At 43.1% G+C, this 5,225-nt stretch overlaps 1 pseudogene; it reads left to right on the top strand.

The window, feature by feature from the left end:
- Positions 1 to 4,454: 4,454 nt before the first annotated feature.
- On the top strand, positions 4,455 to 4,661 carry LOC142263632 (U2 spliceosomal RNA; annotated as a pseudogene).
- The last annotated feature ends 564 nt before the right edge of the window (positions 4,662 to 5,225 follow it).

Raw genomic sequence — 5,225 nt, 5'->3', positions numbered from 1 at the left:
GTAACGATAATCGAGAATGGAGACCCATGTCACCGATGAGCGATTTTGCACGTTTTTGCAACGGTGTCACACGCAGCAACATCGCTAATGCGGCCGGATGTGCGTCACAAATTCCGTGACCCCAACGACTCCGCATTAGCGATGTCGCAGCGTGTAAAGCCCCCTTTAGTGGGAGTGGTGTACAGGGTCTTAGCAGTAAAGAGTATTCCATATTTCTGCCAGATACCCACAGAGATATTGAAATCTGAAAAAAGAGACTTCTGCTCATTGAAGGTAAGAACTGCTCACATAGCGTTCAAATCCACAGCAAACGAGTGCTCTAGCACTGGCATCTCAGCAGGGATATTCCCCTACTACACATGTGTGTCTGGGTCGCTGTGACAGTTTACAGGACATAACTCAGGGCACCTAGACAGAAGGCAGAGGGACTACTTTCTATTTCTGGTGTAGAGCTTAGTACAATATATATATATATACTATTACATGTGACACATGTACCTTGTATTACCATTATTCGCTGTATATGAACCCCTTTTCTCCGGGCATTATTTGTCTATAGCATTTTTCACGAACCTGAGGCAACTGAGAACCCTTCAGTGAAGGAATTCCACTAACCCTCACAATACCAACCAGGGGCCTCCCTGCAGTAACTCAGGTAGTTGTACCCATTCTCTTTCCGCATTCTATGTGTTCTTCTTCTTTCTTCTTTTTTTTCTTTTTTCTTCTTTTTATTTCTATCATGTAGTTCAGGGGTTTATAGATATATGTCCTGCATCTCATATTTCCTTTAGTGGTGCTTCTTACCCATTCTCATATCATTTACCCTAGTATTTCATGATCCTGAGGCGACTGAGAACCCTTTAATAAAGGAATCCTTTTTCACTTGAATTGTCAAGTGATACTTACCAGTGACTATCACGTAATGTTACAGGTAGTTGCATTTTCTTCCTCTTCTTTCTCTCCTTTCTTCTTTGTCACACGGTCCATTGTGTTATAGCCCACGTGTCATGATAACACTTGTACCATCTTTTCATTTAGATTCCACCTACAATTATTTACCGATTCCAGTTCTGAAATAGGCTTTCATCATCTAATCACTAGAATTCTCAAGTGCATAAGGTACTGAGACATATACATGTTCACACCATTATAAAGAACAAAGTATAAACATTGAGGTTTTTCTCACACCCATGTTCCTGTGTTCTTTGATATGATATGTGTTCATTTCCTTCACTATATAGGATTGCAAGTTTTCCATTTGTACCTTAATGGCAATGACGCTATACAATTGAACACATATCATCCTGTTATCCATATAGGTGTGTATTTACCTGCTTGACTATTTTTGGTTGTTTGATCCAGAATGTTTCTCCAGATAGGTCATGTGGAAATTTTCTTTCCTCAGTACAAATGTTTTCACTATGGCTTTGGAAAAATTTTTTGTATGTGCATCATGGTCATTTGACCCATTGTACTCTCAAGTAGCAATATATTGTACTGTTATGTTGTACTATGTACTAATTACGTGTTTATATGGTTTTGTAACCCTTTATGATCTTAGATAACTTTATCCTTGATAAAGACCTAAAAACAAGGTCGAAACGTTGGATGAATTATCCTTTTGCACAAATAAAGAATTTTCAGCATTCCAAGAGTTCTTTTCTTACGTTATTGATCACTATAGTGTGCCAGAGCTATTTCTATTGAATTGACTCTTATTTTTTCTGAGCACCTGCTATATACACAGTGAGCCAGACATATTCAAGTTTCATTCAGAAGGCAGAGGGAAGCCTTAGCAGCTGAGCCTATATCTTGGCTTGTGAGCATTAGAACAGGCCGGCGATTACAGGGTAACATGAAAAATGTCCAGCTTGCATTATGACTAGAACATGACAATATCCTTTTAAGTACTAACCTATGATGCGTTCCTAAGCAGTTGATGTTATATGTTCTACATTTCATTTTCTGCATACTTTACAAGTAGTAGAATTTGCTTTGATATAGGCAACTGGATTTTCACAATGAAAAGGCAAAGGATAACGCCCGAAAAAGACGCCATACATTATGTCAGTGCCATCACTGACAAACCTGGATTGACCATGAAATACATCAATCCCCTTAAAGGTGAGTTAAAACAAGTTTTAACTAAATTGCCTTAATATTGTCATGCATTAGAATGACTGTCTTAGGTAATGATAAATATTTTCTACAGGAAGAGGAGTGTTTGCTGAAACTGAAATCGAAAAAGGGAGTTTTGTTGCAGAATATCGAGGCGAGCTCACGTATGCACTTACGATGGTAGACAACTACTCGAGATTTATGGTTGTGGTACAAGTCAAAGATCTAATGGCCCATACTGCAGCGAAGGTCTTCCAAGCACACTTATGCAGACCTCATGGCTACTCAGAGAGAGTCCTCACAGATCAAGGCACTGCCTTTGAAGCGGAAATCTTCAAGGACTTCTGCAGCTTTTACCGATGCAGGAAGATGCGCACTACACCCTACCATGCTCAAACCAATGGTTATCAACCTGCTCAGGACTTTACCCCATATTCCAGATGTGGCCTTACAAGTGATTTATAGAGGGTTAACAATACGTTGGGATCACCGGATCTAATCTCCCTTTTTATACACCCTAAAATCTTGTTTGCTTTAGAATAAACAATAACATCATAAAGGTATAGCAGTACCGTTTCAAAGTTTCGGTGTCCCAAGCAGCATTCCATCAGCCTCTGGAAGGTTCCTGGCAAATTGCACAGCTCGAAGGGCATGCTTTTGAACTCGCAGAGACCCATCGGGGTGGCAAAGGCGGTCTTCTCCCGGTCTGCCTCAGCAACGGACACTTGCCAATAGCGACTAGTGAGATCAAGGGTAGAAAAATAATTTGCAGTTCTCAATGCAGCTAGCTATTCCTCAATACAGGGGAGTGGTGCTGTCCTTCTTCTTTAACAGGACCAACGGAGCTGCCCAGAGGCTACAACTGTCACGGATAACCCCAGCCTCCTTCATGTTGCTCAACATGTCCTTGGTACACTGGTAATGTGCAGGTAGTTTTGGCTTATATCTCTCTTTGATGGGTGGGTGTGCACTTGTGGGGATGTAGTGTTTGACCCCTTTTATTCTTCAAAAGTCTAGCGGATGTTTGCTGAAGACTTGCTCGTATTCTTGCACTAGCCTGTAGACCCCCTTCTTGTGATGTGAAGGTGTGGAGTCAGTGCCTACGTGTAATTCCTTACACCACTCCTCTGGCTGACTTGGTGAGCTGTCACTGAATGGGTGGGCTGAAGCAATGGTGGATGCTGCTGTTTGGATAGCATGTGTATCTACTGAGAACAGCTTATCAATGGTGGCAAATCGGAGCAGCTTAATCTCTTGCTCTCCGCAGTTCAACACTCTCATGGGCACTCTTCCCTTCCATATTAATGAATAAAACTATGATGTAAATAGCATATAGATACCCCACAAATGCAGATAAAAGTAGGTTATGGGAAAAGGGGGAAGAGAGAAACAGGAAAATAGTGGAATAAAGTATACCTTCCAGGTGGGAGAGGAAATGGCAGCACAGCCAGTGGAGGTGAAGCAAGGGGAGCCTGCAACTAAAGAGTTGAGAGCGTTATCACATGGTGACTGAGCCTGATTGTAACGGGAGCATAGAGGTGCCGATCCTGTCTTACCTGCGTTGGTGTAGAAGTGGGTGTCCTGTGGTGTAGTCAGCTGTGTGCAGTGGTGGCCGTGGGTTCTTTTATGTGCGACCGTAGTAATAGCTGCGCCCACTTCCTGTATGGGAGTGGAATGCAGTGAGGCTAATGGAACGCACGCCTGCGCATTTGTGTTTAACGTCGCGCATGTGCAGAACGGAGAAAAGGCTGCGCTCACTTCCTAATGAAAGGGAGTGAGACGCAGCTGGGAAGGGAAGGGAAAAGATTAGGGTTTGGGGATGATGAAAGGGCTTTCTACGGGCAAGGATGGCAAAGGGTGGCAGTGACGGAAAGTCAGGCAGCCTGTCCTGTCCTGTCCTGTCCGTCCGTCTTTTTGTATCATGAATTGGAAAGACTGCAAGGGGGAGGGGAGGTGCTTGGAGGAGGAGGAGTTATTCAGATTAATTGCAGTGGGCGGCGGCTGAAAAAAGCATCATTCTTCTTGTTTTTGCTCTGCAAAACAGCCTTTTCAAGGGTTGGCTTGGGTGACAAAATGTCTTCTGTAGGCGTGGGTTTGTCTCCCTCTCCCTAAGATGTGTCCGGTATAGGCCAGGGTGCCACTCAAGGCCGTAACCAATTCGGGTTATAGCTTCTCGGCCTTTTGGCTAAGATCAAGTGTAGTTTCGGAGGACGCTACCTTGGTCGGTACTGGAAGGTGCCTGGGATTGCACGTCTGCCGGCCTTGAGGAAGTGTGTGCGCCTTCTGGTGACACATAGCCCTCTTGTGCCTGGACGGTTCCCAGGCAACGGGAGGCGATCACCTTTGTTATTTTGAAGTCCTACTGATAAACAGAAAAAAAAAAAAATTAAATCTGTTCTTATCAGTTTAATATCTGATACGTCCCCTCTCTGGGGACCATATATTAAATGGATTTTTAGAACAAGGAGATGGAAAAAATCTTGCTCTGTCCACTCCACGCATTGACCTGGTATTGCAGTACCTCCAGGACCGGTGCACCCCTTCTTAACCCAGTTTCCAAAAGCAGAACTCAATTCACCTGATTCAAATGAGCCCCATTAGTGAATTGAAAGAAAGCAAAAACTTTATATGCACCTCAATTTGGCCAATTCACTTTTCACACTTTCACCCTTTTTTTTATCTTTCACACCTTTTACTTGCTTTATTGATGCAAAAGCTGTGCCAAATAGCAAACTCATCTCCACTCAACTTGACCAACTCTGCTATGTCCCGTGCAGTATCTTATTCTCAGTCTTATCTAGATCATTTGCAATTGAATAGAATAGATCCCTTTTGGACACATTGGATTCAGCTGCTGCAGTGACTGCAGGTGTTAGAAGATGCAGACTTGGCATCAGGTGCTGTCTATCAGATTCCACTCCAATTAAAGCTTCCATTGTTTTTCGGTGTTTTCTTTGAGCAATGATGATGTCTTTAGTGATCTGTTGGCTCCCTCTCCTGGAGGAAGAGTTTGCTTGCTCTTGGACTTTCAAAAAGAGAGGTCATGATAGACATTTAACTTCTGAGCCCAATTGGGGACAGTCATGGGTGATGAATGTTTTGCAACC

This window comes from Anomaloglossus baeobatrachus, unplaced genomic scaffold (genome assembly GCF_048569485.1).
Source record: "Anomaloglossus baeobatrachus isolate aAnoBae1 unplaced genomic scaffold, aAnoBae1.hap1 Scaffold_2618, whole genome shotgun sequence".
Lineage (NCBI taxonomy): Eukaryota > Metazoa > Chordata > Amphibia > Anura > Aromobatidae > Anomaloglossus > Anomaloglossus baeobatrachus.
The sequence above is the reverse complement of the archived record's forward strand: the minus strand, read 5'-3'. Positions and strand labels throughout refer to the sequence as shown.